Below are 25,047 nucleotides of genomic sequence, written 5' to 3' on the forward strand. Positions count from 1 at the left end.
AATGTTTACAGCAGCTTTATTTGTAAACACCAAATCTGAAAGCAAACAAAATGTTTGTCAACCACCACAACAGGCAACAGAGAGAGTCCACAACTGCAAGCAGAATTCCATCCATCAGACATGTGGGATCTAAGGCCCCTCTTGATTTAGAGGTGTAGTGGTCATCACCATCCCAAGATCCTCAAGATAGAGGAATAAAATAAGAATTAGAGTAGACTTAATGGTATTCTACTATGGACTTATTGTGACTCTAGCAATGGAAGAAATTGTGTCACTGTCAGGGAGACAGTGACCACTGGAGTTGTTGAGTGCAGGGAGAGGGAAGAAGAGGGGGTGATATGGTGGCTTTTTTGGGGACTTGGGGTTGTCCTGAAGTATATCACATGGACAGATGCAGGATATTTTATATCGTACCATATCACACTGAATGGACTGGAAGAGAGTGTAAACTAACATGTAAACAATAATCCAAGCTTTGTAACAATGATCCAAAATGTATTCATTAAATAAAAGGAATGTGCCACACTGATGAAAGGTTGTTAATGTGGGAGGATGGGGAATTTAGGGAGTGGGGTATATGGGAACGTCATATTTTAAAATGTAAAATTTAGTGTGATCTATGTATCTTAAAAAAAGAAGACCATAATAATTTTTGCTAAAGAAATCTCATAGCGAATTTATAAAAACAAACAAGAAAAATCTTTACCTCTCAGTGAACATACTCTAAGAATGACTGAAGTAATAAATGCACAGTTATGTCATTATAGCAAATACAACAAATTATACATGTCACAGGAATTGTATGCTTTTTAATATGTATCAATAAACTTCATTTCTTTTTTAAAAAGAACTATTTTTAAAACCTCACCACACCATATAATTATTGACTCCATATTTGTGTCCATGTCATCTCTTCTTCATGTACTTCTAGCCTTTTCTCCTTCTGAAATTACTCTAAATCCTCCTTCAAGCCTTATTACAATTAAAATCTTCCTTGTGATGCCCCAGGATGAGTCTGTAATTTCTGATCCACTTCACCAGAATTCCAGAGCCACATATATTGAATGACTAAAAGAAAAAAAAATGAATAAACACAGGTAAACAGATAATTTCTACAAGTGTAGAGAAAGAAGAATGAGTGAAACAAGGAAACAATCCTTCTGAGAGAGGGAAGACCCAAGAGTAAGAGATTAGAGGAAACAGATTGGGAAAAAAAATCTATTTTAGTTTATCTGCTATTTTCACTCAGGCTTTTTAATAAGACAGAACTTTTGTTTTAAGCTTTCTCTGTGGTCATAATCTGCTGATTTCCTTAAAGCTTCTACCAATAAAAGGTGTCCATGGAGTCAAAAATATATTCCCACAGTACCTGTGAAGATTCTGTAAGTCGCTCTGAAATTATTAAGTCAGGCTCTAAGTTCACCAATGCAGGTTCTTCCTTGAATGATGAAAGAAGTTGGAAGCTCTGTTCCCAAGTGAAGTGAGATGGAATGAGTCATAAGGTCTGTAGAAGACAAATTGTGTTTTCTTTGATATAGTGAAGGAGAAGCACATAGAGTATCTGAGCAATTAGGGATTCCATTTCCATGAACCACATTAATGAAGTATTCTTTTGTATCAATCTCCCTGAGATAATTATTTCTCTGGAGATAAGAAAGGAAAACACAATGCAAATTTGTGCCATTTTAGTCCCTTGTGACAGCTTTGGAGCTACATGTTCATCTCTAATCCCTGTGGACACCTACCTCCCAGGAGGAGGTCACCCTTATTAAGTTGTGGGCTCTAGTCTTGTCAGGTTTCCCATACTGATTTCCCTCTTGTTGCTTCTGGAGAAAGATTCTGAATACATTAAACTATCATATTTCCCAATTTTTCTCCTCTGGAGTTGGCTGTCATGAATGGAGACACCCACTCACAAGTGAATTTCCTCTTGTGTCACTGCTTCTCCTTTCTCCCCCATAATTAGCAATATCTGTTCAACCCACATTACCATCTGGTTTCTCAGTCATTCAACAATATTTATTCAGCAATACTGTATGGTAAATCCTAAAGTACATTCTGGGAATGAAGAGAAGACAAAGGAACTGTGTTTCCTAACAAACTGTTCACAGTTTTAAAAAGCCAAGAAATGAGCACTCACACAATCCTTAGAAGCCTGCCCCTGGTGCACCTTGTGCCATATGTCCACCATCCAATACCCTAAAACAGTAACCCTTCCTTATTATATCATCTACAGTATTTTCTCAAGGATGGATATAAGACATTTAAAATTACACAAAAAATATGTAGGGGCTGATAGGCTAAATATAAATCATAATGTAAAATATAAGATAACTAAAAATATAGAAAATTGTATAGTCTAAAAAATAAACCACAATGTAAACACAAATGTTACCTTGTTTGAAAGCTATTGTCTCATATCTGTACATCAGTTTTAGTAAATATGGTATGACTATGTTAAAAGATTACTGCTGTGGAAGGGAAAAGATATTATGTTGGATATGTGGGATTACTGTATATTGTATATATGAATTACTGTGATCTAAAACTCTTGTGAAGATAAGCTTAATAATTAGAAAAAAGAAAAGAAAAAGATAGGATTTTGAATTTTTCCAAATTAATATGTACTCTATATCTAACCTTTAAACTCATCGCTATATTCCATTTTACTATTAAGGGAACCTGGCAATATATTGGGCTTCACTTTTTAGGAAGTTTTGGATCACAGAGAGGTTCAACAATGGCAGGGGAGGAATACTGGTGTGGGATGTTATTGACAGGGGACACATGGTTGATAGGGAGTTCTACAGGGCATATATCCAAGGTACATAAAAATGTTTGGATATTTTCATAGTGGAAACAATTAAAAACAACTGAGGGAGTGCTGAGTTCCTAGCCAGGGGAGCTCTATCACAGTCCCTATAGGAACAGCAACAATCCGCCAAGTGCAACAACAAAGACAAATAAGAATGAAGGTCCAACAATGAGCCACTGATACTAATGACTATGCTTGTGAGCCTGTGCACCTGTAATAAGAACAAGGCCTAGAGCAGCAATGTGCCTAAGAGTTACCTCCTGAGAGCCTCTGTGTTACGCAAATATGGCCGGTCTTGAAGCCAAACTCAGCATGTAAATTTGTTGCCTTCCCCCCAGCGTGGGACATGAAACCCAGGGATAAGCCTCCCTGGTGCCGAGGGATTAATACCAAGTACCAGCTGATGATGTAACTAGAAAATGACCTTGAATAAAAGGTTCAACTTGGACCAGCAGAATATCTCTGTCTACATATAATAACAGGAGTTAAAAATGCTTTTTGACCTAAATCAAAGGCAAATGGAAAGGGCAAATGAGTTTATATGGCTATGAGTCCAAAAAAGAGCTGGGAGTTTATCAGAGGGGTTGCCCTTATGCACAACTCAGCAGAGTCTTAGAGACAGATAAAGTAGATGGAACCCCAGGTATTTGTTCTTCTGAGGGCTACAGAGACCCACAGGTTTTATGGTCATGGCAGATGGAGTTCAGTGCCATGTCAGTTGGCCCTTCTTTGGAGTTTGTGTTTCTGTGTGATGGAGCTGGACTCAGATGTGATCACTTTTCAGAAGCCTTTCCTGTTACTTTACCAGAATTGTAGTTGGTGCTGGGGGTTAATATAAACCCAGGGGATCTGAATCTCTGGACTGACCATATGATAGCCAGGCCCTGAGCCTCAATAAACTTCAGCTCCTACACTCTGGTTTATTGGACTTACCCCAGTCAGATAACATGGAGTTGAAGAAGGTCAACCACCACACCATGGAGTCAAGAGTGCCTACAACTGAAAGCAGGAGAATTGCATCCAGCATCCATGTGGAATCTAAGCCCCCTATTGACATAGATGTGGAATGGACACAACCAATACAAGGTCCACAGGATGTAGGAATAGAATATGGATTAGAATGGACTTACTGATATTCTACTCATGAAGTATTGTGATTAGTAATCGAAGAAAATGTGGCATTGGTGTGGAGAAATTGGCCATGGTGGCTGCTGAGTGTGGGGAATGGGGTGAAGAGATGAGATGTGGAGGCATTTTGGGGTCTTGGAGTTGTCCTGGGTGGTGCTGCAGGGACAATTAGACATTGTAGGTCCTCCCATGGCCCACTGGATGGAACATGGGAGAGTGTAGGCTATGATGTAGACCATTCACCATGAGGTGCAGCGATGCTCAGACATGTATTCACCAAATGCAATGAACGTGTCATGATGATGGAGGAGAATGTTGCTATGGGGGGAGTAGTGGGGTGAGGGGGGTAGGGGATATATGGGGACCTCGTATTTTTTTAATGTAATATTAAAAAAATGAATAAAGACCAAAAATGAAAATAAAATAAAGATGCAGAAACAGGATTATAGTAAAAAAAAAAAAAAGTGTTTTCTCAACATTATAATTTCAACCACGCACACATCAATCCTGCGTGTTCACCTTTCCACCCCGAACATACCCACAATTCCATGGACCATCTGACCCAGTGTATTATACTCGTGGGTGTAGAGCAATACAATGAGCAAGAATTGTTGTACACCGATAATGGAGAGGACACATAGATGTTCTCAAAAAGAGAGGAGAGTATCTCTCAAGAGCAAGGCTTGCTCCTAATGGAAGAGGATAGACCAGTTTGTCAAGCCCTCAGTATTGTTGCAAGTATCTATGAATCTTGTCCTTCAAGCAATGAAGCTTGGTTGCCAATGTGTGCCCCAAGGAGAGGGAGAGAGAGAGAAAATAGATGGAAGAGGGGATAACTGGGGGTAAATGAAAGTGTTCTGTATGATCTTGCAATGATGGATACAGGCCATGATAAATTTCAACAAAAATTTATAAAAGTGTATGGTCTAAATTGTAAACCATATTGTGTACTACTGAGCATGGTTGGTAGCTATCCAATATTTGTATATCAGTTGTAGCAAATGTAACATCCACATGTAAAAACATCATTGGTGAGGAAGAGGGAGGATGTTGGGTATATGGGAGATACCTATATTCTGTGCATGACTTTACTGTGACCTTAAACTTTTTTGAAGATATAATGAAAAATAAAAGAGGCAAGACACTGAGGAAGAAATGGAAGAGATTGCCTTGCCACTATATATACAAGACAACACCTATTAGAGTGATGAAAGGCAAAACCTTAAAAAAAATTTATAAAAATTTTCATTTTTGTTTTCTTTATATGAGGTCCTCATATACTCCCTCTATATGAGGTCCCCATATACCCCCCAACCCTCACCACACTCCTCCCCCCATAACAACAATCTCGTCCATCATCATGGGGCATTCATTGCATTTGATGAATACATCTCTGAGCACCGCTGTACCTCATGGTAAGTGGTCCACACCGTAGTGCACACTCCCACATTGCACCCAGTGGGCCATGGGAGGACATACAATGTCTTCTAACTGTCCCTGCAGCACCCTCCAGGACAACTCCAAGTCCGAAAATCGCCCCCACATCTCATCTCCTCCCACTCCCTACCCCAGAAGCTACTAAGGCCACTTTCTCTACACCAATGCCATATTTTCTTCGATTACTAATCACAATAGTTCATGAATAGAATATCAGTAAGTCCACTCTAATCCATACTCTATTCCTCCATCCTGTGGACCTTAGAATGGTTGTGTCCACTCCACACCTATATCAAGAGGGGGCTTAGATTCCACATAAATGCCAGATGCACTTCTCCTGCTTTCAGTTGTAGGCTCTCTTGGCTTCCTGGTGTGGTGGTTGACCTTCTTGACCTTCATGTTATCTGAGTGGGGTAAGTCCAATAAACCAGAGTACAGGGGTTGCAAGTTTGTTGGGGCTCAGGGCCTGGCTATCAGATGGTCAGTCCAGAGATTCAGGTCCTTTGGGTATACACTAAACCCTAGCACCAACTACAGATCCAGTAAAAGCAACAGGAGAGGCTTGTGGACAAAGAACACATCTGAGGTCAGCTCCATCACACAGAAACGCAAACTCCAAAGTAGGGCCATCTGACAAGGCACTGAACTCCATCTGCCATTACCATAAAACCTGTGGGTCTCTGTAGCCCTCAGAAGAACCAATACCTGGGGTTGTATCTACTTTATCTGTCTCTGGGACTCTGCTGAGGTGTGCGTAAGGGCAACCCCTCTAATAAGCTCTCAGCTATTTTGGAGACTCATAGCCATATAAACTCATTTGTCCTTTCCATTTTCCCCTTTTATTCAGGTCAAAAAACATTTTAACTCCTGGTATTCTATGTAGACTGATATATTCTGCTGGTCTGAGTTGACCCTTTTATTCAAGGTCATTTTCTAGTTACATCATCAGCTGGTACTTGGTAATAATCCCTCAGTGCCAGGAAGGATCACCCCCAGGAGTCATTTCCCACACTGGGGGGAAGGCAACACATTTACGTGCTGAGTTTGGCTTTGAGACTGGCCACATTGTAGCAACACGGAGGCTCTCAGGAGGTAACTCTTAGGCACCCTGCAGCTCTAGGCCTTGTTTTTATTTCAGGTGCACAGGCTTAAAAGCATAGTCATTAGTATCAAGGGCTCATTGTTGGATCTTCCTTCTTTTTTGGTCTTTGCCATTGCACTTGGAGGATTGTTGCTCTTCCTTTCAGGACTGTGATAGAGCTCCCCTGACTAGGAACTCAGCACTCCCTTAGTTGTTTTTAATTGTAACCACTATGAAAATATCCAAACATTTTATGTACCCTGGATATATGCCCTAGAAAACTCCCTCCCAAACGTGCATCACCTGTCCATAACATCCCACACCAGTATTCCTACCCTGCCATTGTTGAACTTCTCTGTGATCCAAATCTTCTTCAAAAATGAAGTCCAATATATTGCCAGGTCCATTAATAGTAAAAAGGAACATAGTGATGAGTGTAAAGGTTAGATATAGAATACATATTAATTAAGAAAAAATAATGTACAAATAAATTGGGGAATCAAAAAATTAAAAAATTCAAAGCTTTGTTTTTGATGCTCTGTCTTCCATCACTGCAATAAGTGTTGCCCTGTATGCACATTGGCAAGGCAACTTCTTCCATCTTTTCCTCACTGTCTATGTCCTTTCTTTTTCTTTTATTTCCTAATTATTAAGCTTACCTTCACAAAAGTTTTAGGGCACCATAATTCACATATACAATATACAGTACTCTCACATATCCAACATTAAACCCTTTTCCCTTCCACAGCAATAATTTTTTTTACATATTCATACTATATTTACTGAAACTGATGGACAGATATTGACACAATAGCTTTCAAACAAGGTAACATTTGTGTTTACATTGTGGTTTATATTTTAGACTATACAATTTTCTAAATTTTTATTTATTTTATGTTTTACATTATGATTTACATTTTAGCCTATCAGCCCCTATACATTTTTGGTGTAATTTAACATGTCTTATATCCATCCTTGCATAATCTTGTGGAACACTTCTATTGCCCACACAGTTATATTGGTTCCATCTATTCAATACTTCTTTTCCCCTCCCATCAGGGCCCACAGTGACAGCCAATCTTCACTGCTTGAAGGGCCATGTACAGAGATACTTGCAACAGTGTTGAGGGCTTGACATGCTCAACTGTCCTAATGCATTGGGTGCCACCATTTCTCTCAAGAGATACAATTTTCTCTATTTGAGAACATCAATCCTCCCCAGGAAATGGGTATAACTTTGCTCTCATTATATGGGTCTCTATCCAATGATATAACCTGCTATGGCAAAATGAGCACTCACACACTCCCTAGAAGCCTGTTCTGCATCAGATTATCACCTTTGAGCATCTTTTTTTTTTTTTTTTATTTTTTATTGACTTTGTAATAATATTACATTAAAAATATATATGTGAGGTCCCATTCAACCCCACCCCCCCACCCCCCCTCTCCCCCCCCCCAACAACACTCATTCCCATCATCATGACATATCCATTGGATTTGGTAAGTACATCTTTGGGCAATACATTGGTTCACATCATGGCCCATACTCTCCTCTATTCCATCAAGTAGGCCCTGTGAGGATTTACAATGTCCGGTGATTACCTCTGAAGCACCATCCAGGGCAGCTCCATGTCCCGAAGACGCCTCCACCTCTCATCTCTTCCTGCCTTTCCCCATACCCTTTGACCATTATGTCCACTTTTCCCAATCCAATGCCACCTCTTCTATGTGGACATTGGATTGGTTGTGTCCATTGCACCTTTATGTCAAGAGGAGGCTCAGATTCCACCTGGATGCTGGATGCAATCCTCCCATTTTCAGTTGTAATCACTCTAGGCTCCATGGTGTGGTGGTTGTCCTTCTTCACCTCCATCTTAGCTGGGTAACTTTCCTTATATTTTTTGAAAAAGTTTTCTAAGCATTGTATTCTCAACCAAATACCTGACAATCTCCTATGTTCCTATGTTACCCCAACATCCTCCTAATTTCTTGGGCAATATTACTCATAATCCCATTGCTAGCCCCCCTCAAGTCCACAAAGCCCTACCCAAATTTAGCCCTATGTCCCATTTTACCCCTTCCTTGTGCAAATACCTTCAGCTTATATAGATTTCTCCCATGTAAGTGTCACCTTACATCTTTCCTCTACCCCCCCAATATTCTTTAAACCTATCATCCAGTCTCTAGCTCTCTGAGGCAGCTTGGTTTACTTATTTCATATCATTGAGATCATGTAGTATTTGTCCTTCAATGCTTGGGTTGTTTCACTCAGTATAAGGGTCTCAAGATTATCCATGTATTCACTTGTGTTTGTAGTGTATTCATTCTTAAAGCTGAGTATTATTCCATTGTATGTATATACCACATTTTATTTATTTATTTATCCATTCATCTGTTGGTGGGCATTTGGGTTGATTCCAACTTTTGGCAATAGTGAACAATGCTGCTATGAACATTGGTGTGCAAATATCGGTTTGTGTCCTTGTTTTCAGATCTACTGGATATATACCCAGCAGTGGAATTGCTGGGTCATATGGCAAATCTATAGCTAGTTTTTTGAGAAACTGCCAAACTGTCCTCCAGAATGGTTGGATCCTTCTGCATTTCCACCAGCAATGGCTGAGTGTTCCCATTCCTCCACATCCTCTCCAGCACTTGTAGTCCTCTGTGTTTTTGATAGCTGCCAGTCTCATGGGAGTAAGATGATATCTCATTGTAATTTTGATTTGCGTTTCCATAACATCTAGTGATTTTGAGTATTTTTCATATGCTTTTTAGCCATTTGTATTTTTTATTTGGAGAAGTGTCTGTTTAAGTCTTGCCACTTTTTAAGATGTGTAGGTTGTCTTTTTATTTTTTGAGATATAGAAGTTCTTTATATTTGAAGGATATTAATCTCCTATCATATACATGGTTACCAAATATTTTTTCCCATTGGGTAGGCTCTCTTTTCATTTTCTTGACAAAGTCTTTTGAGGTGCAAAAGGCTCTAATTTTGAAGAAGTCTCATTTATCTATTTGTTCTTTTGCTGCTCGTGTTTTGGGTGTGAAATTCATGAAGCCATTTCCTATTTCAAGGTCCTGTAGATGTTTCCCTACATTGCTTTCTAAGGTCCTTATAGTCTTGGCTCTTATATTTAGGTCTTTGATTCACCTTGAGTTGGTTTTTGTATAAGGTGTGAGTTGGTAATTCCCTTTCAGTGTGTTTCGTGGCCTTCAGAATATCATGTGTCTGTATCTATGAGGATCTATATCAGAATTTTCAAATTGGTTCCATTGATCAGTGTGCCTCTCCTTGTGTAAATATCATGCTGTTTTCACTAGTGTACTATGTTTTGAAATCAGGTAGTGTGATTCCTCCAATTTCATTTTTCTTTTTCAATATATGTTTGGTTATTCGTGGCCTCTTTCCGTTCCAAATAAATTTCATAGCTAGTTTTTCTAGTTCCTTAAAGAATGCTGTGTTGATTTTTATTGGGATTGTATTGAATGTGTAGATCAGTTTTGGTAGGATAGACATCATATGAATATTTAGCCTTCCTATCCATGAACGGGGAGTATTCTTCCTTTTGTTTAAGTTTTCTTTGGTTTCATTGAATAGTGTTCTGTAGTTTTCTGTGTATAAATTTTTTACATCCTTAGTTAAATTTACTCCTAGGTATTTGATTTTTAATTTACTATTATAAATGGTATTTTTTTTCTTGATTGCCTCCTCACAATTTTCATTATTGGTGTACAGACATGCTACTGATTTTTGCGCATTGATTTTATAACCTTCAACATTACTGAACACATTTATAAGTTCTAGAAGTTTCGTTGTAGACTTCTCAGGGTTTTCTATGTATAGGATCATATCATCTGCAAATAGTAAATTTTGACTTCTTCCTTTCCAATTTGAATGTCTTTTATGTCTGATTCTTGCTTCAATGCTCACCCAAGTACTTCTAACAAATATTAAATAGAAGGGGTGATAATGGGTTCCTTGCCTTGTTCCTGATCTTAGAGGGAAAGATTTTCAGATTTCAAAATTGTAAATGATGTTAACTGGAGGTTTTCATATATATCTTTTATTATGTTCAGAAAGTTTCCCTTTACTCCAGTCTTTTGCAGTGCTTTTATTAAGAAATAGTGCTGTATTTTGTCAAATGGTTTTTCTGCATCTATAGATATGATCATGTGATTTTTTTCCTTCAATCTGTTTATGTGGTTTTTACATTAATGTATTTTCTTATGGTGAACAATCCTTGCACACCACGAATGAATTCCACCTGGTCATGGAGTGTAAATGATTTATGGTGCTGTTGAATATGATTAGTAAGTATTTTGTTGAGGATTTCCACATCTATGTTGATTAGGGAGATTGGTCTGTAATTTTCCTTTCCTGTGGTGTCTTTGTTTGGCTTTCATATTAGGGTAATTTTGGCATCATTGTATGAGTTATGCAATGTTCTTCTGTTTCAAATTTTTGGAAGATTTTCAGCAAGATTTGTGTTAGTTCTTTATGGAAAGTTTGGTAGAATTCACCTGTGAAGCCATTTGGCCCAGGGCTCTTAGTTGGGAGGTCTTTAATGACTGATTCTATCTCTTTACTTGTGATTAGTTTGTTGAGATCATCAGTTTCTTCTTTCATCAATATAGGCTGGTTATGTATTTCTAGAAATTTGTCCATTTCCTCTGAATTGTCATTTTTGTTGGAATATAGTTTTTCAAAGTATCCTCTTATGATAGTCTCAGAACATATATTAGAGACCAACTTAATGAAGTGAAGGAAGAGTTTAAAAATATGAAGAAAGCACTTGCAGAGAAAATTGCAGACATACACAAAAAGGTAACAGATATGATGGAAATGAACACCACAATTCAAGAAATCAAAAATACACCCGCAGCAAATAGCAGATTAGAAGAGGCAGAGGAGAGAATTAGCAAACTGGAAGGCAGTACATCGGAAATCAAAGAGATATTAGAATTCATCGATAAAAAGATAGAAAAAATCCAGCTAGGACTTAGGGACCTGAATGACAATGCAAAATGCACAAACATACGTATTATAGGCATCCCAGAAGGAGAAGAGAAGGGAGAGAGGTCAGAAGGGGTGTTGCAGGAAATAATGGCTGAAAATTTCCCAAATCTACTGAGAGAGACAGATGTACATATCCAGGAAGTACAATACACCCAAACATCATAAATCCCAACAGGCCCACCACAGGACATATACTTGTCATATTATCCAATGCTCAAGACAAAGAGAAAATTCTAAAAGCAGTAAGAGAAAAGAAAACGATCACATACAAGGAGGGTCCATAAGATTAAGTGCTGATTTCTCATCTGAAACCATGGAGGCAAGAAGGCAGTGGTATGCTATAGTCAACGTACTAAAAGAAAAAATTCCAACCCAGAATACTCTACCAAGCTAAACTAGCATTCAAAAATGATGGAGAGTTCAAAATATTCACAGATAAACAGAAATTGAAAGAGTATGCCAACAAGAAACCTCCCCTTCAAGAAATACTAAAGGGAGCTCTGCAGGAAGAAAGGAAAATACAGGAGAGACAGTGTTTGAGGAGAGTGTAAGAGCAACAAAAAAGACAAAAAGAGAAGGAAAAAAACAAACAAAATATGACAAACACAAGTCCAATCAAAATATGGCTAACATAAATAATTCCTTGAAAGTAATAACACTGAATGTCAATGGATTAAGCTCACCTATCAAAAGATTCAGACTGAGACATTGGATAAGGAAATACGACCTATCTATATGCTGTCTACAAGAAACACATCTTAGACCCAGTGATTCATGGAGGCTGTAAGTGAATAGTTGGAAAACAATCTTACAAGCAAAGAATAACCAAAAAAAAAAAGGCAGCAGCTATATTTTTATCAGACAAAATGGACTTTAATTGCAAAACAATTGTGAGAGACAAAGAAGGATACTACATATTAGTGAAAGGGACAATCTCTCAAGAAGAATGAACAATCATAAATATTTACGCTCCTAACAAGGGTGCCTCCAAATACGTGAGGCAAACACTGGAAAAACTAAGAGAAAGAATAGATGCCTCTACGACTATAATGGGAGATTTTTTTTTAAAATATTACATTAAAAAAATTTGAGGTCCCATTCAACCCCACCGCCCCCACCCCCCACTCCCTCCACAGCAACACTCTCTCCCATCATCATGACACATCCATTGCACCTGGTAAGTACATCTCTGAGCATCACTGTGCCCCATAGTCAATGGTCCACATCATAGCCCACACTCTCCCACGTTCCATCCAGTGGGCCCTGGGGGGATCTACAATGTCCTGTAATTGTCCATGAAGCACCACCCAGGACAACTCCACATCCCGAAAACGACTCCTCATCTCATCTCTTCCTCCCATTCCCCGCACCCAGCAGCCACCATGGCCACCCTTCCCACACCAATGCCACATTTTCTCTGTGGACCTTGGATTGGTTGTGTCCATTGCACATTTATGTCAAGAGGGGGCTTAGATTCCACATGGATACTGGATGCAATCCTCCTGCTTTCAGTTGTAGGCACTCTAGGCTCCATGGTGTTTTGGTTGACCTTCTTCAACTCCATGTTAGCTGAGTGGGGTAAGTCCAATAAATCAGAGTGTAGGAGTTGAAGTCTGTTGAGGCTCAGGGCCTGGCTATCATGTTGTCAGTCCAGAGATTCAAATCCCCCAAATATATCCCAAACCCCAGCACCAACTACAATTCCAGTAAAGTAGCATGCGAGTCTTGTGAAAAGAGATCCCCTCTGAGTCCAGTTCCATCATGCAGAAACACCAACTCCAAGAAGGGCCATCTGACATGGCAGTGAGCCCCATCTGTATAATGGGAGATTTTAATACACCACTATCAACTTTGGACAGAACATTTCAAAACAGAATCACTAAAGAAACCAAATATTTGAACAGTATATTAGAGGAGCTGGATTTAATAGACATATACAGATCATTACACCAGAATACAGCAGGATATACATTTTTCTCAAGGGTACATGGATCATTCTCCAAGACAGACCATATGCTAGGCCACAAAGAAAGGCTTAATGAATTCAGAAAGATTGAAATCATACAAAATAATATTTCTGACCACAGTGGAGTGAAGCTGGAAATCTGCAAGGGCCAGAGGCCCAGATTTCACACCAAGATATGGAAATTAAACAGCACACTCTTAGAAAAACAGTGGGTAAAAGAGGAAATCTCAAAAGAACTTAATATCTACCTTGAAACTAATGATAATGATAACAAAACATACCAAAATTTATGCGATGCAGCAAAAGCAGTACTGACAGGGAAATTTATAACCATAAATTCATACATCAAAAAAGAAGAAAGAGCAATAATTAAACAACTAACTGCACATTTGGAGGAATTAGGAAAAAAACAACAAAGTAACCCCATAGAAAGAAGAAAGAAAGAAAGAACAAAGATAAGAGCAGAACTAAATGAAATAGAAAATAAGAAAACACTTGAATAGATAAACTAGACCAAGAGCTGGTTGTTTGAGAAGATGAATAAAAATGACAAACCCTTAGCTACACTAACAAAGAAAAAAACAGAAAATATGCAAATACACAAAATAAGAAATGAGAAAGGAGATATCACCCCTGACCCCACAGAAATAGACTAGCATAAGAGGATACTTTGAAAAAGTATGTTCCAACAAAAATGACAATTCAGAGGAAATGGAGAAATTCATAGAAACACATAGGCAGCCTACAATGACAAAAGAAGAAATTACTGATCTCAACAAACCAATCACAAGTAAAGAGATAGAGTCAGTCTTTAAAAACCTCCCAACTAAGAAGAGCCCAGGGCCAGATGGCTTCACAAGTGAATTCTACAAAACATTCCAGAAAGAACTAACACCAATCTTGCTAAAACTCTTCCAAAAAACCGAAACAGAAGGAACATTTTCAAACTCATTCTATGATGCCAACAATACTCTAGTACCAAAGCCAAACAAAGACACCACAAGAAAGGAAAATTACAGACCAATTTCTCTAATGAACTTAGACGCAAAAATACTTAACAAATACTTGCTAACCATATTCAACAACACATTAAACGAATTATACACCATGACCAATTGGGATTCATTCCAGGTATGCAAGGATGGTTCAACATAAGAAAATCAATCAACGTAATACACCATATAAACTTATTGAATGAAAAAAATGAGGTGATTATATTTATAGATACAGAAAAAGCATTTGACAAAATACAGCACACTTTCATGATAAAAACACTGCAAAAGATTGGAATACAAAGAAATTTTTTGAACATGATAAAGAGTATATATGAAAAACCCACAGCCAACATCATTTACAATGGTGAAATCCTAAAATTCTTCCTCTAAGATCAGGAACAAGACAAGGATATCCACTATCACGTCTTCTATTAAACATTGTCTTAGAAGTACTTGCTCAAGGACTGAGTCAAGAACCAGATATAAAAGGCATTCAAATTGGAAACGAAGAAGTCAAAATTTCATTATTTGCAGATGACATGATCCTATACATAGAAAACCCTGAGAGGTCTGCAACAAAGCTTCTAGAACTCATAAATGAGTTTAGTAAAGTCGCAGGTTATAATATCAATGCGCAAAAATCAGTAGCATTTCTGTACACCAATAATGAGCAAGCTCAGGAGGAAATCAAGAAACAAATATCATTTACAATAGTCAATAGAAAAATCAAATACCTAGGAATAAACTTAACTAAAGAGGTAAAGAACTTATACACACAGAACTACACAAGATTGTTCAAGGAAATCAAAGAAGACCTAAATAAATGGAAGAATATTCCCTGTTCATGGGTAGGAAGACTAAATATTATTAAGATGCCTATCCTATCAAAACTGATCTACACATTCAATGCAATCCCAATAAAAATCAACACAGCATTCTTTAAGGAACTAGAAAAACTAACTGTGAAATTTATTTGGAAAGGAAAGAGGCCTGGAATAGCCAAAGACATATTGAAAAAGAAAAATGAAATTGGAGGATTCACACTACCTGACTTCAAAACATACCACAAAGCTACAGTAGTGAAAACAGCATGGTATTGGCATAAGGAGAGACACACAGACCAATGGAACCAAACTGAAAGTTCTGACATAGATTCTCATATATATAGCCATATAATATTTGATAAAGCCACCATACACTCTCAACCAGGAGAGAATGGCCTATTCAACAAATGGTGCCTGGAGAACTGGATATCCATATGTAAAAGAATGAAAGAGGATTACCATCTCACACCTTATACAAAGATCAACTCAAGATGGATCAAAGACCTAAATATAAGTGTCAAGTAATAGGAAATGGCTTCATGAACTTCACACCAAAAGCACGCGCAGCAAAAGAACAAATAGATAAATGGGACTTCCTGAAAATTAAAGCCTTCTGGACCTCAAAGGAGTTTGTCAAGAAAGTAAAAAGGGAGCCTACACAATGGGAGAAAATATTTGGTAACCATATATCAGATAGGAGACTTATAACTTGCATATATAAAGAAATCCTATATCTTGAAAATAAAAAGATAACCCATTTAAAAAATGGGGGAAATTTTTAAACAGACACTTCTCCAAAGAAGAAATACAAATGACTAAAAAGGACATGCAAAAATGCTCCAAATCTCTAGCTATCAGGGAAATGCAAATCAAAACTACAATGAGATACCATCTTACTCCCATAAGATTGGTAGCTATGAAAGAAACAGAAGAGTACAAATGCTGGAGAGGATGTGGAGGAATGGGAACACTCATCCACTGCTGGAGGGAATGCAGAAGGATCCAACCATTCTGGAGGACATTTTGGCTGTTGCTCAAAACTAACCATAGATTTGCCATATGACCCAGCAATTCCACTGCTGGGTATATACGCAGCAGAACTGAAAACAAGGACACAAACTGATAGATGCACACCAATGTTCATAGCAGCATTGTTCACTGTTGCCAAAAGTTGGAATCAACCCAAATGCCCATCAACAGATGAATGGATCAACAAAATGTGGTATATACATTCAATGGAATACTACTTGGCTTTAAGAACAAATACACTACAAACACATGTGATAACATGGATGAATCTTGAGAACCTTATATTGAGTGAAGCAACTCAGGCATTGAAGGACAAATACTACATGACATTAATCATATGAAATAAGTAAACACAAGGTGCCTTAGAGAGCTAGAGACTGGATGATAGGCTTACAGGAAATCGTGGTGTAGAGGAAGGATGTAAGCTGACATCTACATGGGTGAAATCTGTGATAAGCTGGAGTTAAATATGTGTACCCGGAAGGGATAAAATTGGGGCATAGGGTTACCTTTGGTTGGGGCTTTGTGGGCTTTAGGAGTGCTAGGGATACGCAAATGGGTAATATTGCCAAGAAATTGGGGGGAGTTTGGGGCAACATACGAACATAGAAGATTGTCAGGTATTTGGTTGAGAGTATAATGCTGAGAAAACCTTTTCAAAAATATAATAAGGAAAGTGACCTGTTTAACATCCTTAAAGGGAAAAATCTGATGCAGGACAGACTCCTAGGGAATATGTGAATTTCCATTTTGCCAGAGAGGGTTATATCACTGGGTAGAGACCCATATAATGAGAGTGAAGTTATACCCACATCCTGGGGAGGACTGATGCCATCAAATAGAGGGACCTGTATCTCTCAAGAGAAATGGTGGCTCCCAGGGCATTAGGGCAGTTGAGCATGTCAAGCCCTCAACACTGTTGCAAGTATCTCTGAACATGGCTCTTCAAGAAATGAAGATGGACTGTCACTGTAGGCCCTAAGTGGAGGGGGAAATAGGCATTGAATAGATGGAACCAACATAACTGTGAGGGCAATAGAAGTGTTTCTTAATAGTACGCAAGGATGGATATAAGATATGTAAAATTACACCAAAAATACATAGGGGCTGATAGGCTAAAATGTAAATCATAATGTAAAACATAGGATAACTAAAAATTAGAAAATTGTATAGCCTAAAGTATAAACCACAATGTAAACACAAATGTTACCTTGTTTGAAAGCTATTGTCTCAATGTCTGTACATCAGTTTCAGTAAATATGGTATGACTATGTTAAAAGATTATTGCTGTGGAAGGGAAAAGGTTTTATGATGGATATGTGGGATTACTGTATATTGTATATATGAATTACTGTGATCTAAAACTCTTGTGAAGATAAGCTTAATAATTAGAAAAAAGAAAAGAAAAAGATAGGATGTTGAATTTTTCCAAATTAGTATGTACTCTATATCTAACCTTAAAACTCATTGCTGTATTCCATTTTACTATTAAGGGAACCTGGCAATATATTGGGCTTCACTTTTCAGGAAGTTTTGGATCACAGAGTAGTTCAACAATGGCAGCAGAGGAATACTGGTGTTGTATATTATTGACAGGGGACATATGGTTGACAGGGAGTTCTACAGGGCATATATGTTTGGATATTTTCTTAGTGGAAACAATTAAAAATAACTACTGAGGGAGTGTTGTATTCCTAACCAGGGAGGTCTATCACAGTCCCTAAGGGAACAGCAACAATCCCCCAAGTGCAACTGCGACGGCTTGCTCGGTCGGTAGAGGTGGGGTCTGGCTGCGGACGAGGGGTCGGTCCAGCTCTGGACGAGGGGTCGGTCCCGCTTGGGATGAGGGGTCGGTCCGGCAGCAGACGAGGGATCGGTCTCACAAGGGGTTGCGCGGTTCGGCTGACGGGGTCGCCCGGCGAAGCCGGCGACAAAGGGGTTGCCCGGAGAAGCAGGCGACAAAGGGGTCGCCCGGAGAAGCAGGTGATGAACTGGGGACAAGGGAGGCCAGGCCCTTGTCGGGGGCTCTCAGGACTGGAGGGCGCACGGCAGAAAAACTACCGCGGAGACAAGGTAAACACGCAAGTCCACTTTATTGAGGGAGAGGCAACAGTTTTATAGGGGCTGGGGAAGGCTGATTGGTCGAAGCCATGCCCTGTTCTGATTGGTTGCTGGCGAAAGGTCAGTGGGTGGTACTGGATGGGGGAGGGGTGGTGGTTAGGGATTGGCTGTCGCTGTTGCTGGGGGAAGGGGCAGGGTTTAGGGATTGGTGGCTGCAGTTGCTGGGGTAGAGGGCAGACTTGAGTTTCCCACCCACACTTGGCTGTTGCTGCTGTCGGGGGAGGGGAAAAGGGCAGACTGGATTTCTCCGCCCACGCCTGGCTGTTGCTGCTGTCGGGGGAGGGGAAAAGGGCAGACTGGATTTCTCCGCCCACGCCTGGCTGTTGCTGCTGTCGGGGGAGGGGAAAAGGGCAGACTGGAATTTTCCGCCCTGCACCTGCGCAGGGAGAAAGAAGAAGAAGGGTACTGCCCCACAGGCATCGTGTGGCGCCATCCGGGAGGAGGGGCAGCCACGGAAGCATGGCTGCCGAGAAGGGGAGACCCGAGGGCACTCTGCCCATGCCAAGCTCCCTTCAGGGGTGGCGGTGAGTCCAACCAGCCACCCTATTATGGGGGCAGCGGCTTGGCCTGCCGCGGCCGCTCCCCCGCCGGGCCACACTTCAGCCCGAGGGGTGACCGCATGCAACGGCAAAGACAAAAAAGGAATGAAGTTCCAACAATGAGCCCCTGATACTAATGACTATGATTGTGAGTCTGTGCACCAGAAATAAGAGCAAGGCCTAAAGCAGTAGTGTGCCTAAGAGTTACCTCCTGAGAGCCTCCGTGTTGCTCAAATATGGCAAGTCTCGAAGCGAAACTCAGCATGTAAATGCATTACCTTCCCTCCCCCAGCATGGGACATGACTCCTGGGGATGAGCCTCCCTGGTGCCAAGGGATCACTACCAAGTACCACCTGATGACGTAACTAGACAATGACCTTGAATAAATGGTTCAACTCGGACCAGCAGAATATCCCTGTCTACATATAATAACAGGAGTTAAAAATGCTTTTTGGCCTAAATCAAGGGGGAAATGGAAAGGACAAATGAGTTTATATGGCTATGAGTCTCTAAAAAAGAGCCTGGATGTTTTCAGTGTGTTTGCCATTATGCACACCTGAGCAGAGTCTCAGAGACAGATAAAGTAGATACAACCCCAGGTATTGGTTCTTCTGAGGGATACAGAGACCCACAGGTCTTATGGTCATGGCAGATGGAGTTAAGTGCCATGTCAGTTGGCCCTTCTTTGGAGTTTGTGTTTATGTGTGATAGAGCTGGACTCAGATGTGATCTCTTTTCACAAGCCTTTCCTGTTAATTTATCAGAATTGAGTTGGTGCTGGGGTTTAAGATATTTCTAGGGCATCTGAATCTCTGGACTGACCACGTGAAAGTCAGGCCCTGAGCCTCAAAAGACTTCAACTCCTACACTCTGGTTTATTGGACTTACCCCACTCAGATAACATGGAGATGAAGAAGGTCAATCACCATACCATGGAGCCTAGAGTGCCTACAACTGAAGGCAGGAGGAATGCATCCAGCATCCATGTGGAATCTGAGCCCCCTGTTGACATAGATGTGGAATGGACACAGCCAATCTAAGGTCCACAGGATGGAGGGATAGAATATGGATTAGAGTGGACTTACTGATATTCTATTCATGAACTATTGTGGTTAGTATTCAAAGAAAATGTGGCATTGGTGTGGAAAAAGTGGCCATGGTGGCTGCTGGGTGTGGGGAATGGGAGGAAGAGATGAGATGTGGAGGCATTCTCGGGACTTGGAGTTGTCCTGGGTGGTGGTGCAGGGACAATTACTGGACATTGTAGATCTTCCCATGGCCCACTGGATGGAATGTGGTAGAGTGTGGGCTATGATGTGGACCATTGACCATGAGGTGCAGCGCTGCTCAGAGATGTATTCACCAAATGCAATGAATGTGTCATGATGATGGAGGAGAATGTTGCTATGGGGGGAGTAGTGGGGTTAGGGGGATGGGGGGTACATGCAGACCTCATATTTTTTTAATGTAATATTTTAAAAAATGAATTAAAAAAATAAAAACACAAAGCAAAACAAACTCCATTTACCTTTCTCTCTTGATATCCATTTGGCCCTTTGTGTTTTGAGTATTGTTGAAATTCAGTGTTTCCTGATCCTGGTTTGGCCCTTGTTGTGTACCATCAGTTTTCCCTCAGGAAATAGCTGAGGTGTGAACAAAGTGCAGGGTGACACAGAAGGAGGGTTGCTGATGTTGGTGGTGCTGGGGGTAGGAAACGTACATGACAGTGGAGGAGACCTTGGTACTGCAGATAGAGCTGCTGGCTGAGAAAGGGCACTTGGTAGGAGAAGCAAGGGCTTTCCAGCAGTGGGAAATGCAGCCAGAGACCCAACCCTGGAGGGCACTTCAGGATCAGCTGAGTGGTAGATGGCACCAATAGCCAATTCTCCTGCACTCCCGGCCACCCACAGGAGTAACTGTCCCTGCTCCTCTGCTAGGTGCTTGCATGTGACCAAGGAGCCATGTGTGACTCTTCAGGCAGAAACATGTAAGCACCCATGGCCAGGAGCTCCAGAGACTTCACACTGAAAGGACAACAGCCTGACTGGTGACCCTCCCTCCACCTGGGTTCCTGAGACTGGACTGAGCAGAGCCTCCCTGCCACACACACACACATACACACACACACACGCACACACACCTTGGCATGGGAAGTCTATCTTTACTTTTAGCCACTGTCTCAGTTTGCCAGGGCTAGTCTGACAATGCCCCAGAACTGCTTATTTAAGCCCCCAGGTTGAAGGTTCTATCATGTGCATCTCTGACAGTGACCAGATCAGGAAGGAAAGGCTTGGCCCAGTGGACCCAGTCCTCAGCAAAAGGGCACTGACCATCACTAGCCAAAGCCAATTAGTCTATGGGGTGTAGCAGTGCTCCAAAATGTATTCACCAAATAGAATGAATGTGCCACACTAATGAAAGAGGTTGATGATGTGGGAGGAGTGGAGTGAGGGGGGTGGGAGTATATGGGAACCTCTTATATTTTTTGAATGTAACATTTTTTGTGATCTATGTATCTTTAAAAAATACAACTAAAAAATTGATGGGAGTGGGGAGTGGAGTATATGGGAACCTCTTATGTTTTTTAATGTAACTTTTTGTGTGATCTATTAACTTTAAAAAAGATAATTAAAAAATTAAAAACTAAAAACAAAACAGTAATTAGAGCTCCACTGACCCAGGGCTTACTGTGAGCCACTGTATGCATGCTAATTACATTCATTCTCATAATTGATCCATGAGGTCGGTTCTGTTTGATCTGCCTTGAATGGCAAAGTGAGACAGAGAGGCTGTGACTTGTGAAGTCTCCATAGCTAGTCACCATAGAGCTGATACTTCCACCCAGGACTCCTCAGCCTGGGATGCTAACCAACACACTGACTACTGTTAAATGTGCTCCAAGGAAATTGACTTAAGAAGTAATTTGATCAGCTTTGTTAGGGGCTGAAAGTACCTGCAATGAATTTTGGGGCAGTTTGGTCCTTCAGCAAACCTGTAGTACAGAATTCACACTCTTTATGATCAATGATCCCAAGATTGGAGAAACTGCTCCTGGAGCCCTGGAGTTGATCAAATACCAGTGCCCATAATCCCAATACCATGGTGTGAACATTGGTACAAATGGACTTTGAAATGCCTTTTGCTGTTCTTGTTGCTTTTAAGGCTCTTTTCTTTAGATTTTAATTAATATTTATTTCAGTTGCATAATTTCCTTTTGGCATACACAAAGCTCCAGGACTTGAATTTGCCTGTAACCCCAGCTAATCAAAATGGCTATGAAATGCTTTAAATACATAAAATCCCATTTGAATGAATGTATTCTAAAGACAATTCCCATTTTCCAGGCGGCAGTAAGGCATTGGAGCAGGAGTCAGCGACTTTCTCTGTGAAGGGCCAGGTGGGAACTCTCCTGTCCCAGGGGCTCTGTCACTATCACTCAACCCCAACATCCTACACAGGGAGGATAGAGAAATGAATGGGTGTGGCTATGTTCTAATAAAACTTTATCAAAACTGGCTGGGGGCCAGATTTGGCCCACAGGCCTTAGTGTGCCAACAGTGTCATATAGAAAGGCGTGCTTATGGATCATTCTTGATTTTCCTCCAAGGGGCAGAGCCCCAGTCACTTCCTACCTCCAGTCCCCTCTCCGGCCATTGTTCAGTCAGCCCTGGAAGGTGGGACTGCTTATCAGACCGGCAAATTCAAGAAGGAGACACTGAGTCTTCAGGCTCACTCTGCCCTTCTCCGTCTTGGGCCTGGCCCGCAGGGGGCAGGGGTTCTGCTCTGTTCTTCACCGCATTTGAGCTTCAGAAGCCACAAGCCCCACTGTGCAGTCCTCAGCAGTACTTTCCATCAGTGACACCCTATCAAGGAGCAGTCTACAATCCACCTTAGGGTGCTATGGAAAAGGACTCCTCAAAGGTACAAACAAAACGGTGTAGCATGAACTCTCTTTGTTTTCTGAAAATCCAGATGAATTTTATATTCTCTCAATAAAGAAGCATTGAACAACTTCAGGCACCAAGAGTCCTGGCTTTTTCACTATTATCACATGATGGCCATCAACTCACTGGCAGTATCATAGGTACCGTAGACTCAAAATGTAAACCCCATTTAATAGGTGAAACTATTTACAGTTGTTCAAAACCTATTGCTTACAGGAAGAAAATATATGAAGTGTGTGTTGGCAGAAGGTCAGGAATCCTTCCTTTCCACCCATCTCCGTTTCAATGGCCAGCAGAGACAGGTACCTTGTCAGATGGCCCCAGAAGTCCCCTTCCTTCCTTCCTCCATCCAGTCCTTCCACATGCTAGAAGCCAGGCAGAGGGGTACCTTGGATGCAAGAGACATCCCGGGGGGCAGACTGAGGGCCATAGTTGCTTCAACTGGAAACTACGCTTCTGTGTGTGAAGTGAAGCTCATGAGACTCAAGAGGCCTCCCACTAGTACTCCAGTGAGAATTGACCAGAACTGGGGACTCACCTGGGCACCACTAATATTGGGTGGCTAGGAGAAGAGGAAGGAGACATTTTTTGGGATTATTTTACACACCATTAACTTCTTTTCCAAAGGAATCTGTGTTCCACGTTATGGGTTGAGCTGTGTGCCCCAAAAAGATACCTTGAAGTCCTAATCCCAGGTACCTGGGAACATGAACTTTTTGCAAAAGCGTTATTGCAAGCAGAATCATTTAAACTGAATGAGGACGACTGCAGTGGGTGGACCTTTAGTCCAGGATGGCTGGTGTCTTTAGAAAGGGGGTGTGGGCACAGATAGAAGGGGAGGGTGCCATGGGAAGAGAGACAGAGCAGGCCAAAGGGTGACTGAGGAGGCACTGAAAACCCAAGGCTTGCTGGCCAAGGGACAGGTGCCCCAGCGGCCAGGACTGACCCACCAGCACAGCCCACGCACTTGAGGCTTCAGCCTGCAGGGCTGAGAGAGCAGTTCCTGGTGTTTTTAGCCACCTAGTTCGTGGCACTTGTGACAGCAGCCTGAGAAAAGTGAGGTGTCCCTCTTCTGGCAGTCCCATCCCTCCAGGAGGGCTGAAGGATAGCCCAGGTGCCCAGCTGTCTACCAGGTTGAGGGTCCCCAACCAAGGCTTTTATCTAATCAGATGCCCTGAGGAACGCCCTGGGGACGGACAGAAACAATGTTGAAAAGAAAGGAATGGGTGACCTGGACAACTCTGAACACCCTTCTCTTCCTTCCTGCTGCCCTCTCTTGGGTGCTTCAGGTGCTTAGACCCCAGAGCTCTTTCCAACACGCACACCTTCCCAGAGGGGCCGGGCCAGATGGTGCAGACCTATTCCTGGTTCTTGGCGGGTGGGAAGGCGGCCCGAGGGTTCCCGTGGCCCAGGACCGTCCATCAGCCTGGCTGCTTATTCACAGCCCCGGGAACCACCGCACATACTGCTCAGGGGGCCGCATCCTGCACACTGGATAGCCTCGGGGCTCCCTTTCTAGACTCTTCGAGCACCCCCGGATTGCCGCGGGGCCCCTCCAGCTCTGGGGGGGAGGAGTGCATCTGTGTCTCTCAGTAATAGAAGCTCTGCTTTTCAGGGTCCAGGTGCCTGTCCCACCGACCCCGCCGAGCAGCCCCTGCCCCTTCCACTCCTGGGCGCCCCATCGAGTCTTCCTCCCTGGTGACCAATCTCCTCCCCCTTCCCGTCACTTGACCTTCCCGGTAGACCTTTCCCAGTATGATGTCCTGCTCCTACCCCCTACAGAAGCATCCCCCACACTGCCCGGGCCCCGCCCCCACCTCCTGCCTGGCCCCCAGACCTCTTCCACGCGGTGCCGCTGGGTGTCCAGTCCCCACTCCGGTGGCACAACCCCGTCCCAGCCGCTCCCTGGCAGGGGAGCCCTGCCCCCAGCCCCGCCTCACCCCCGCCGCTCGATGCCGCCCCTCCCGTCTCACCCTGGCCTGGCGGGAGAAGTCGCTGCGCTCCTTGGGGTCCAGGATCCGCGGCGGGAAGTAGCTGAAGGCGGACAGCGCGGAGGTGGGCGGCGGCCGGGGCTTGCCCCGCAGCGTGGCGGCGGCGATCTCCTCGTCCCCCAGGCCGCCCCCATCCAGCTTCTCCGCCCAGGCCAG

General features: G+C 41.9%; 1 long non-coding RNA gene across 1 annotated transcript; it reads right to left on the minus strand.

The window, feature by feature from the left end:
• Nucleotides 1-789: 789 nt before the first annotated feature.
• LOC131277053 (uncharacterized) lies at nt 790-25,047 on the minus strand. The gene is made up of 3 exons (XR_009184241.2): nt 24,874-25,047; nt 1,370-1,504; nt 790-1,068 (listed from the first exon to the last, which is right to left on the minus strand). It is a non-coding gene; the product is annotated as an uncharacterized lncRNA (long non-coding RNA).

Source organism: Dasypus novemcinctus, chromosome 31 (assembly GCF_030445035.2).
Source record: "Dasypus novemcinctus isolate mDasNov1 chromosome 31, mDasNov1.1.hap2, whole genome shotgun sequence".
Classification (NCBI taxonomy): Eukaryota; Metazoa; Chordata; class Mammalia; order Cingulata; family Dasypodidae; genus Dasypus; species Dasypus novemcinctus.